The sequence below is a fragment of the Melanerpes formicivorus genome, unplaced genomic scaffold, assembly GCF_026170545.1.
Source record: "Melanerpes formicivorus ecotype bairdi unplaced genomic scaffold, bMelFor1.0.p_v2 SCAF_14, whole genome shotgun sequence".
In the NCBI taxonomy this organism is placed as follows: domain Eukaryota; kingdom Metazoa; phylum Chordata; class Aves; order Piciformes; family Picidae; genus Melanerpes; species Melanerpes formicivorus.
Window position 1 is genome coordinate 14,621,210 of NW_027142366.1, and position 12,149 is coordinate 14,633,358.

Here is a 12,149-nt window from a genome sequence, read left to right on the forward strand (position 1 = left end):
ACAAAATCAGAAGCAAATGGTAGAGTAAATAGTTCTCCTTTAAGACCTTGATTTCCTACTAGAAAGGGGTTTGAGTTCTTTTATGGATGCCTATTGCATAGGAAGTGAAAACACAAAGACAAGACACATTTGGCTTAAACCAGCATGATTCCCTGGAGCATGCCTTGCTGAAAAGCTCAGCTTTTCTGTGTTTCTGCTTCAGCACAATCCATACACATTATTTTTCCTGAAGTAAAAAACTGTTATGCTTTTGACTGTGAAGACAAGCAATCTGAAAGAACAGGTTTGAGCTGAATATTAGGTGGCTGCCTCAGGACCAACAGACAGACAAAGTGACTGACTGTAAAATACTCAGCTGTGTAGCTTCTGCCTGATGTCATGCATTAGAAGATGTCTCTGTTCACTATAAATATTGCCCTTCTTTGGAAGGAGTGGAATCTGAAGACAAGAGAAAAAGTGATCTGCAGTGACTAGATGGATGTAGCTCTTGGCAAGCTGCTCTCTGGTGAAGCATGCACTGGTGTAAAGTCCCTTTTCCTAACAGACAGCTAAAATTCACCTGCATGCAAATCATGGGAGGAAGAACCTGGAGCTGGTTTTCTACAAGAAAAGGAAGAATGAACTTAAGGTAAGCCTGCTAAAGGCTGGCTCATGCTAGCTCTCACCATTTCATTAGGTGAGTGAAGTAACCAACTGGGCAAATCAAGAGTCAAGCACTATCTGGGAGGTGATCACAACCTGGAGCTGACCGACTTACTTTTTGCCCATGACACAGTGTCCCAAGCTTGGCTGTCAGGCTCTGGAACTCCTTTCTCACCCTGCTATTAAGAATCCTCTGGATTTCATAACTGAGTTTGGGGGCTAAATCCTCTTCCTGAGGGAAAGGTTTGACTCAGTTCTTGTTGAGAAGGTTGAGTTAGTGCTACTTTTTCTACACAGTGTTATTGCTGACTATATGGTGATTTGGGATTTTGTTTTCATTATTTTAGATCTCTGCAAAGTATTTGCAAGGTTATTTGTAGCTGTAATTAGCATTAACTGACCATGGAGGGAGATTTGTTTCTTTATGACCATATTTTTCCCCCTGGTCCTGCTGCTATGATTTATCTGAGAACAGCAAAGATGTCCTCAGTTCCTACGCTTTGCAAACTGAAGTCAACTGAAGCATGATTCAATATTACCGATGATTAAGAGAGTGAGAACACACAACAACTTGACAGATACCTGCTACGAAAAATGGATCTTATAAAATAGAATGACTGTATCCTGATGTGTAGTAAAGAGCTTTAAAGTGAAAGGCAGACAACATGCTCTTGTTTTGGCACATTGGTATGGCATTGCTCAATTTCTAGTCAGCATTGTAACTGGATGTGAGAACAAAAAGTGCAATGGAGCACAGCACTCTGGGCTGCAGCATGCTTAGCATGCCACATATTCAAGAAGTTAAGAGTATTTTTCCTCCTATTATTCTCTGCTGCAGTCTGATTGCTCTAACCATTAAGAACTTGCTTCTAATTTCCGAGCACTCAGTTCATTCATGTCCAGCCTTTCTTTGTGCTTATGCCATCTCTTTTAGATTAAATAGTTCCAAAAACCAGTCCAGAAGCCAGAACTGAAAACCAGGATTGCCTTTTTTTGCTGTGTGGAGCTGTCTTAGCATAGTTCATGCCCTTCTAGTAGAGGTGGACAGTATCTACCCTATGTTGAGTACCAGCACCCTTCTACTGTTCTGTGGCTGTTCAAGCCACCTCATCCTTACTGCTGCAGAGGGATATACATCACCCACCTTTGCTAATGAATCACAATAGCTGATACATTTCCCCCTACACGCTCACTCCCTTGACTCAAATTGTGTAAGTAATTGTACTTCCAATACTTTAAATGAATGAAAAGTGGTATAATGATGATATGCTATCAAAAAAGTCTTCTGTTTTTCCCTGTCAGGATTGCTGAGGAGAGGGCTGAGTCTCTGCAGCAGCCCAGAACTGCGTCTGAGTAAGCAAGGGACCAGCCAACAGGAAAGGTGAGAGGTGGGCTAGCCCCAGAGCACTGAATCACCTTCTGCCCTCCTCCTAACTGTGAAGTGTCCCTTGCTGGCCCAACCCAACAGCCTTGAGAAGAGTTCCCAACCCTGCCTGCATCCTGGGAAGGAGCTGACTCCAGGCACAGAGAGAACAAGGTAAGCATGTGCGCTGAAGATGGTTAGCTTAGTAATTGTACTGAGGGAAAGGAGAGGAGGAGGGAGACATCTTGGAGTTTAAGAGGAAGCTAGGACCGATCTTGCCTCCATCAGCTGGTGAAAAAAGCAGAAGGCACTGTCACATTTCCTAACTGTGAGCGCCGCGGCCACACTCGCGCTGGCCGCGCGTTTCTGCTAGGGAAGAGGAGGGAGGGAGGGAGGGAAGGGGAAGAGGGATGAGTCAAGGGTGCTGAACTGTGGAGGAAAGCACAGCTGTAATCCCAGACTGTGTGACTAGGAAGACCGCTCTGAGCAGCGCTTACATACCCAGTGCTTCCCCTTCATCCTCTTCCAACCCACCCACCCCGCCCCCTCCCCCCCCAAGAAAAAAAAATCAGCCAGTTTTGCCACACAAAGCAAAAGAGAAAAGATTTCCAGGAATAAAAGTAATCTTCTCAGCAAGAGAAGTCACCAGCCCCATTCCCATGCATCTTGCAAAGAGGTAAGATGTTGTGTGAAACAGAAGTGAGTAGAAAGCTAAGATACAAGTGCCGGGTGCTGCACTTTGGTCACAACAACCCCATGCAGAGCTACAGGCTGGGGTCAGAGTGGCTGGAGAGCAGCCAGAGAGAAAGGGACCTGGGGGTATTGATTGACAGCTGGCTGAGCCAGCAGTGTGCCCAGGTGGCCAAGAAGGCAAATGGCATCCTGGCCTGCATCAGAAATAGCGTGGTCAGCAGAAGCAGGGAAGTCATTCTGCCCTGTGCTCAGCAGTGGTTAGGCCACACCTTGAGTGCTGTGTCCAGTTCTGGGCCCCTCGATTTGAACGTGTCTGGAGAAGGGCAACGAAGCTGGGGAGAGGTCTGGAGCAAAAGCCCTATGAGGAGAGGCTGAGGGAGCTGGGGTTGTTTAGCCTGGAGAAGAGGAGGCTCAAGGGAGACCTTATTGCTGTCTACAACTACCTGAAGGGTGGTTGTAGCCAGGTGGGGGTTGGTCTCTTCACCCAGGCAACCAGCACCAGAACAAGAGGACACAGTCTCAAGCTGTGCCAGGGGAGGTTTAGGCTTGAGGTGAGGAGAAAGGTCTTCACAGAGAGAGTTGTTAGCCATTGGAATGTGCTGCCCAGGGAGGTGGTGGAATCACCATCCCTGGAGGTGTTCAAAAAGGGATTGGACGTGGCACTTGAAGCCATGGTTTAGTAGTCATGAGGTGTTGGGTTACAGGTTGGACTTGATGATCTTTGAGGTCTTTTCCAACCTTATTGATTTTATGAGTCTATGATTCTAAGATGACCATGTAATTCACAAATGAAGCTGGTTACTTCACACTGTGCAACCAACCTTTGCTAGATCTCCTGTCTCAGATCAAACACTGTATGTTACTGGCTGCCTCTTTGTTTTCTCTCATGAAAAACAGCCCTGCCAAAATCTGTTTGTGTACCAGAAGCTACACACTGCCATTTCTTATAGGGCTATGGTTGGCTAGGAATGTATGCTTCTATCTCCTATAAATCTTAACTTTATAATAAGATGAGGACAAGCCTTGTCTAGTACCTGCAACAGGAAAAGAGCCAGAAATAATTCAGTGCCTAGGCTATCCTGCTCCAAACTCTCATCATTTATTATCTGCCAGGAAAACTGTGCACAAACAAAAGTGTTGCTCAAACTCTGGTGGCTGGACTCGGGGTGAAGACAGCTCCTTCTACCCTAATATCTGTGGGATAACTGCCCAGCTGAGAGTGAGACAGGAAGGCAAGGTGATATAGCAGCTTCAGGACCAAGGTCATTTACAATCAGCAGGTGTTTGGCTTAAATGAAGATCCATAAAGCTGGCCTGCCAAACAGTCAGAGGAGGGAGACTTATGAAGATAAGACATCCCTGGTTTAGCTAAAACTGATGAAGCAAGGCTAAAATAACATAAACACTCAACTTCAAAACAGATTTTGAGTGCCAGGGTGCCTGAACCTTTCCTTGATTAACTGCAATTTTAATATTGACACCCCTCACAGGGACACTCAAAAGAGGCAAGTATTAATTTTGCCCAATAGTCCCAGTAAGAGCCCTGGACTCAGAGGCAGGCCAGCAGGCATCGTGATCATACCTGTAATGTGACATCTTTCAGTGATTCTTGTGTTCCTAGTAAAGACTGTGACAATTAACTGGGAATTTGTGCTTGTCACTGTCCAGTCCACTGTCCTCAGTTGTCCTGCTGTAGCTTCCACTTCAGGCACTGTTGTGGCAGCTCTGGTTTGTGCAGGAGATGCCAAACACATACAGATGATGCTACTATGGAGCACCTGTGTGGGCTCACCAGCTCACACCACAGCTGTTTAACATCCGTTCTCATTGCACAATTTGGGAAAACTTCCCAGGATTATTCCTCTGTAACCACGAGTGGGTTTACTAAGCTCTGTGGATAGATCATCCCTTCTTTAACGTCATGCTACTATCGTCGGTTTACGTTCTGACAAACGGGCTTGGGGCTGAGTGTGGTGGGCTTCGTGGCTGTCACCAGGCGGAAAGCCCACGTGTGGTGGGGTGCACTGTGTGTGCCCTCCGCCGTGGGCACCGCAAAGGGAGGTTAATTGTATTAAGAAAGCGAAGCTTCCGAACGCAACTGAATAGGCCAACCTGCCCTTTTGCGTCCCGGGCCAGGTATCCCCGGGGCGGCCCGGGAAGGCGGTGGGGTGGCTTCCGGGGCGGCGCGGGAGGGCGGTGCGGTGGCTGCCGGGGCGGAGCGGGGCGGTGGGGGCTGCGGGTCCGTCCCCCCCCGCGCCTTATAGCGCGGGGTTCGCCGCGGCAGTACCAGCGCTTCCCGACATCCTGGTCCGCTGTGACCGCCGCCCGGTGCTCTGTCCCCTGTCCGAGGTGAGCCGGGCCGGGGATGCCGCTTTGACTGCTAGCTGAAGTTTTTCTCGAGGAGAGCGCGGAAGCGTGGGGAGGTGGGGAAGGTGGTTTGGCTGCTGCCGGCAGCGCTTCTGGGGCTTCAGCACCGCGCCGGAGGGCAGCCGGGCCGGGGGTGCTGCGAGACGGACATCGTGCGCTGCTCTCCCCGCCGCCAGCTGAGTCAGTGGACTCCTTGCACTTAAGATGTTAGGGTTAGATTGATTGATTTTTTTTTTTTCCCCCCTTTTGTTTCTTTCTTTGTTGGTTTGTTGTGTGGGGTTTGTTTTTTTTTTTCGTGTGTGATTTTTTTTTTCCGCTTGGCAGCCGGGGATGTCTCATTGCTACACTCAGAATTGCTTATTTTAACTTTATAAATCACGAGAAAGTCAAAGCATGCTAAATAAAAGCTGTTTTTCCAGTAGGAAGAAGGTCTAAGAGCCCTCGTTGCTTACAGGGATACTTAAAACTTACTACGGAGTCTTGCTAGAAAGTGCTGCTGTGGGATGAGGGGTTCACTCCTACAGTCAGCATCTCTGTTGATTGAAAGTGGGAAAACAACCCTTTGTGTACCCTTTGTGTGCATCTTCCCTTGTAGAGAAGTCTCGGAATTTACTGTCAGGATCTGTGCTTCTGAATTTGGCTTTAAAGGAGAGGATCTGAAGTTCTTTTCTGACACTGTTTTTGCTAGAACTACAGAGCTACTTCTGAGAAATGTTTGCAAAACCTTCTGTGGTGCCGGATTTGATTTCTTGGAGAAAATATGTCAGAGAACATTTTAAGGTTGTTTTGATGTGATTCTCCACATCATTATTTATTGTGAGGTGGAGAAGGGTTTTTTGACTGCTGTTCTTAACCTTCACCCTCTGATTGTTCTGCTTGGCAAACCTCTTTTGTTTCCTTCTGTTGATTATTGATAATGGACAATAGCAAGTCTCGTGGGCAGAGCTTGCACTTTCACAGCACAGCTTAGAAGCTCCGTAAATCTAAAGAGGCTGCAGGGAGGACTTAGGCTTTTTTTTTTAAATTTAAAGCATGTATATATGAATACTTGGTGTGTTTACTGAAAAAAAATAATTGTGTGTGCCAAAGAAAGTGTGGGAAAGATGTGACTGTTCTCTGGCGGTGGGTATATTTTCCCATGCTACGTGGGGGTGTAAAAGAAGAGAAAGCACGTTTCTTGCGAGAGGCCCTTTGCAGGGGCAGGGCTGAGGCTGGAGCTCAGCCCATAGCGCTGTGTGCATGGTGACACCCACGTGTGGTGTGACCGACTGTGGCGGCCTCTCCCATGCCCTGTCCGCCTGCTTCTGGCTACACCTGCCTTGCCCGCTGCCCTGACCTTCAGTCGCTGTGGTTGGCCCGTGGCTGTACATGCTTTGATCAGCACCATCCTTTCTTTACTTGTGTGTATGGAAGCACAGAAATATTTGCATATGAGTAAATTGAAAGTTGCCAGGTAATGCAGGCTTCTCCTCTTTTATGGCTGTTGCATTGTGGTTAGTGCTGTACTTTGGCGAATCTAGTCCTTATATACATTTGAAGAATTAAATGTACCGTGAATATGAATGTATCTGTGGCTAGTGAAGCTCCCTTAAGAGCAAACTGCCAGACCGTGTTGGTGTTATGCTACATGATGTGATTCTTTGGCTGAAATGTAGTGTGCAGGGTGCAGGCAGCTAATAGGACCAACAGGCAATGGCCAAGGTTGGTTTTGGTGCTGAGCCTGGCAGAAGTAAAGAAATCCTTCTCCTGCTTTCCTCTCACTGCCAGTGGGCTGTGAGGTGCAGAAGCACTTCGGGGCCTGCTGGTTGTAACTTCGGAGTGAAAGGTGTTAGTGTTTCCACCTTTAAGTTTCTATCAGGAGTTATTTCTGGATTGCTGCCCATGGGACTGATAGTAACTGCTTGAACCTCGGGAGGCAGCTCTGGAGCAAAATTTAATGACTTTGTAACTGTTCCATGTTGATAAATATTCTGAATGTTGGTAGAAAGAGTTGGTGGTTATCCTGCTCCTCATCTGGAGGATTTCTGACAGAGGCTAAGGAGAGGAATGGAACTTTGCAAGTTCAAAAGTGATGAACTTCTGCCTTGGAGCCGGGGAGGGGAGCGCGTCCATTCAAGGGAGACAGCAACCCTGACTTGGGGCTAGGAGCTGCGTTCTTTTGGGGGCTGGCAGGCAGCAGGCTGGGAGCAGCACTTTGCACAGCAGAGGAGGGGCAGTCTTTGAGGAGCAAAAGCCCAATGAAACAGCATGTTTAGGTGTTGTGGTTTTGTCCCCTGCACAACAGTTTTGAAAAAAACAAACCCCAAATTCTGTGTTTTGCAACAGGTTGATGTGGAGAACCAAACAAAGAGAGAAAGCTGAAACGCTGCGGAGAAAGGAGTGGTGACTTGGGCTTGCATGATCTGTCACTCCCCAGCGCAGTTCAGATAAAATGAAAAATAGAAAGCGTTCATCTGGCTAACTGCTTTCTCTTTCCTCTTGGGGCAGGGCAGAGACAGTTGTTTTGTTTCCGTCTCGGTCTAATATTGTCTTTTCCTCACGTTCGAGGGAGCCCCCTGAACAGAGCAGCAGTCTGCATTTCCTCTGCCTCCCACACCGATCTCTGCTCATTTCCCTTCATTGCTGCCTGTCCGGGTGGTCTCTAGGGGCTGCAAGGGGTAACTCAGCCTGGGTGGAGCAGCAATAGCCTTGTGCTGCTCTCTGCTCTTTCGGTTCTGTAATTCTCTTCCTCTGAGCCGATCTCCTCCAGCTAGGTAGCAGTTTCAGGATTTTTCTTTATGCCTGTTCTCTTTTTCTCATGCCACACATGTGGATATCGCTGGTGTGATGTAACCCGTGGTATCAGGAGGAGCAGCAAGCGACTGGTGCCTGCAGCTGACAGAGCGCTGCCTACAAGGCAGTGAACTCTTCCCTGTTGCAGCACTGTTTCTTCCAGCCTCCCCTTTCTGGGAATGAACACCTGCCTCTTGGTTTTTGTGAACAGGCATGTGGGAGATCACTTTGGGGGAAGACTTGTTTTTTACCCTTTCAGCTGGTTACTAAGAAAAAAAGGCATAAGTAAGAGAAGATGCAGAGATGGGAAGCAGTGATGTGAGGTGTCACCTCAGTGCACCATCCCTGCCTTGGTGGCAGCTATGAAGTGCACCTGGGAGAAGAACCAAAGTGATACGTTGTGTGATGCAGGAAGACACTTATTTAGCTTTCCTTCCTGTCATTTTGGGGTATGTGGAGTACATTGAAGTGCTGCTTCTGTTGTCTGCTCTCCCTCAGGGAATCTGTAAAATACCGTGGAGTCAAGTCCCATCTTCTCAGGCTTGGCCATGGGGCTTACTGGTAATGGGGTCTGGGTTATGCCCTGGGAGCCTGACCTCCTGCTAATGGACACGGCTTCTACCAGCCTGGAAAACCCCTTCCTGCTTCAGTTAAATCAGGTTTCCTTTCTGTGGTTTCTCTGGCCCTACATCTTACTGATTTCACAGGTTTGCTGGTTCTTTACTTGCCCTGGATTTGAGGCTGTTGCACAGCTGCCATTTTTCATTCAAATACAGATAAATAATGAAGTAACCTATAAGAAATCCTTTTGAAATAACAGGCGAGTGTCTTGGGGGTCATGACACTCACAGTAAGAGGTTCTTGCATTATTAATGCAATGTGGAAACTGAATAGTTGTCTAAAGGAAAAAAACATTACATTTTTGACCCTTTATTCATGGCTCTGCAGGCTGACATAGTACTTTCCTCGAATTCTGCATTTCTCCTGGGAGGAGCTGGAGATAGGGCAAAGGTCTTGACAGATGTTTAAATAGTAGGGTGTTTCAAGGACAGCAAATATGAATTTGTCCTTTTGATTCTTGCTGTGCTCTTTGGGCAATTACTGCATTTGGTTGCCCTGTGATTACACATGTCACCTAGCAACAGGCTCTGGGAAGGTAAACTTGGGCTTGAGCTACAGCCTCCCTTTGAAAAGTGATCAGATAGTGGAGGGATGAAGGCACAGAGAAAAGAAAACCTCAGTTAAATCCCCAGATGGTTCTCCACTGGGAACAGTGCTGCAGGGAAGGGCTGGAAAAAGCAAGTGAAGGCTGTGCAGGCTGTGTCGCATGGACATGCTCCTTACCCCCATGGCTCTGTGCCTTATCTGATCACAGACCACTTTGTGTGGGATGAAGGAAAGCAGAGAACCTTGACCTGATAGTTCCTCTTGAATATTAAACCACGCTGCTCCTTTGCCATGCCTCATGAGCAGCATATGACTTTGGCAGAGCATTAAGAGCTAAGGCTGATCCCATGAAGGAAAGCAAGGTACATGTTGGTGCTACTCTGTGTGGGAGCTTGTGACCTAATGTCTTGGTGACTGCTGTGACTCTACGGTGGGGAAGCCAAGGTGGACTCAGTGTTGGTGGTGCTGCAGCCATGAGACACCAGTGGAGTGTGGCTAGTGTGATGGGTGCTCCCACACTGAGCTGTAGGATCCTGTAGCAGTGGTATTGTCTTGCTCAGCCATGTGTAGTGTGTTGCATGTTACATCAGCAGTGGTGTATTTGTCCTGTGGTGGAGGACAGACTACCAGCTGGTGTGGAGAGACAGCTGCCTGCTGCAACTGCAGCTTTTTGATGACTAATAGTACAGAAAAATGTTTCTAAGAATGCAAGTGTGAACCTCTGCTTCCAAAGGGCTCTTTGGGATAGGAAGGAAGGAGGTTTGTAGCCAGCCCAGCATCTGATGTTCCTCTTGGCATTGCAGTGCTGGTTTTGGATAGGGTGGGAGGGATGTTGTGGCAGCTCTGCCAAGGGGAGTTGCTGCTTTGCTTCAGGCACAGCTCTGCATCTCAAAACTTTTGCAAGAGTGCTGCTTTGCCCAAGATTGCAAATTCTTTGCCACTTGGTATTTAAGAGACTGTCTGGATGAAGAGTAGTCTGTCCAGGCAAGAAACATTTCATCCTGCCTGTCCAGTTTTGGAGACATTTTGGGTTTATGTTAGTGTTTGTTTAATATTTGGTTTGCTTACATTGCATGGCCAGTCAGGTTGACTGAGACACTCTAGCAATATGGACCATATAGCTATATGAGCTTCTCCCTTCTCAGTGGTTATTGTTTTCTGGCATTTTTTTTCCCCTGCTACAATTTCACAAGTCTGGTCAAAGGCTTCTGCTTGTTTTCAGTTATGTCAGTTACTTGGTTAAAGTAAACTGCGGTCATGACTGCAACTTCTTGATGATTACTTGAAAGGGTAAATGACACTTCCAAGCAGCAAGGTAAAAGAATTTCCTGTTTATTAAATTTACACCTGTTACTGAGATTTAAATAAATGACTTGGATTTGTTCACCCAGCTCAGCAAGGCAGTGCCTGTCTGTGCAGTGGCATGCCCAAACCAGGAGCTCTGCTGACAGCTGCCAGGAAAGGCAGAATTCACTTGACTGTGTAGATTGTGGCTCTGTTTCCTCCAATGTTTGGAAAAAATCTAGCAATGAGGATTGTGAAAGGTGATGATAGCCTTTTCATAGAGCAATTCTTTGATGGGGACTGCTAAGTATTTTGCATATGGTTGGTTTTGCTTTTACTGGTAGGGAGGAGGGTAAGTAGTGAACGCCTGTATTCACTTGCTGCTTTATGGTGTTGTGGAAAGTGTCTGAAAAGTGATCTTGGACAAGTCTCAGCTTATGAATAAACATGTGCTTTGTTTCCATGCAGAAAGGCTGCTTTTCCCTACCCCAGGAACTCTGGCAGCTTCCTGAAAATTGTTCTCTCTGATGTTTAGAACATCTGGAACCAGGCTAGACTGAATCTGGCAGAGCTGCTGCACAGGCACTGCCAGCAGCCTCCTGGGGTCACAGTGTCATCATACAGCTGCCTGCACTGTCAAATTTTCATATGCTGACCTTTCTCACTCTGACATCCCTCAGGCTTTTTATGTAGACACACCTATCCTGAGAATCCTCCCAGAGAACTAAATTAAGAAACAAAGGTAGGCAGAGTTGTCTTGGTTTCTGCTGCAGCCCCATGGGGTGAAAAGCTTCTTTTGCTGGACGTGCAGCAGACTGGTGTCATTGTAGTGTGGGATCCTAATCGAATTTGTCCTTAAACGTTTTAGTCTGACTGTGCTGCATGCAGTCTTGCCTTTTCTCTGGCACAGATCCTGAGGATGAACTCTATTTGGTACTCCACTGATGTGGAGCTGTGCAGTTCAGGATCTCCTGGCCATCAAGACCGGGGTGCATCCACCAGATGTGCATGCACCTGGTTTCCCAAAGCCATGACATGACTTGTTCTGGACTTACAGCTTGCTCATGGGGCAGGCAGCTGTGCTGGCTTACCCATGGTTTTGGATGTTTATCATCAGGTTTCATACAAAACATTGTTCTAGATAAAAATAACAAAGGCCCTGTTACACGTTTCTCTGCCTTCATTTTCTCCCTGCTCTTGAATCTCTTGGTTGTGGGTGTGTTCCAGCTCCATGTCACTCCTATACAGGCTTTGTGCATTGTGTTAAACCATCATGGGAAGGACTGTATGGCATGGGGCAGCTCTAGGAAAGAGCACCCAGCAGTCCTTTCTTGCTGTCTGCAAGTGTGATTCCTGCCTGCTTTTGGCAGGAGAGGCTGTGGGTCCCAGCTTGCAAGGCAGGGCATTGGGCTGCAAATCTTGAATAGATGAAAATGCTTTCCCAGAGAGCCCTGTGTGAGGTGGTGCATGAAGATCCATCTCCATCCTTGGCATGTCTTGTGGGGTGTGTGTGTGGCTTGTTCCCAGCTGGGCTGCTCAACCTGTGTCCTGGGTGTGTGTGGCAGGCAGAAGCTGGCATTTCATCTGTCACTGTCAAGACTTGCCAGCTGCTGAGGCACCCAACCCTCAGTACACATGATTTTCTAGGTTTGGTCATTTTCCTGGCTGCTTCCACCAGGCTTGGTGCAGGTGCCCTGGTGCTAGCTAATGGGTCTGGTCATTCTGTTGTGCTGCTGGTGTGTGGCTAGGTGCATATGGGAGGCTGCTATCAGCTCCTAGTGAGTTACCTGGAAAATGTTGACTTCTTAATGTCATTAATACATGGCCAAACAAGAAAATTGAATCAAAATAATCTTTCATA

General features: G+C 47.4%; 1 protein-coding gene across 3 annotated transcripts in view; it reads left to right on the forward strand.

The window, feature by feature from the left end:
- The first annotated feature begins 4,937 nt into the window (after positions 1-4,937).
- CARHSP1 (calcium regulated heat stable protein 1) overlaps positions 4,938-12,149 on the forward strand; it is a 40,591-nt gene continuing 33,379 nt past the window's right edge. For 2 of the 3 annotated variants that reach the window (XM_068147160.1, XM_068147159.1), the window contains exon 1: positions 4,938-5,047. The gene's annotated coding sequence lies outside the window, so the exon portion shown is untranslated. Of the gene's footprint in view, positions 5,048-6,450; positions 6,519-12,149 lie in introns of those variants that run through there. The other variant, XM_068147164.1, reaches the window with a different exon arrangement.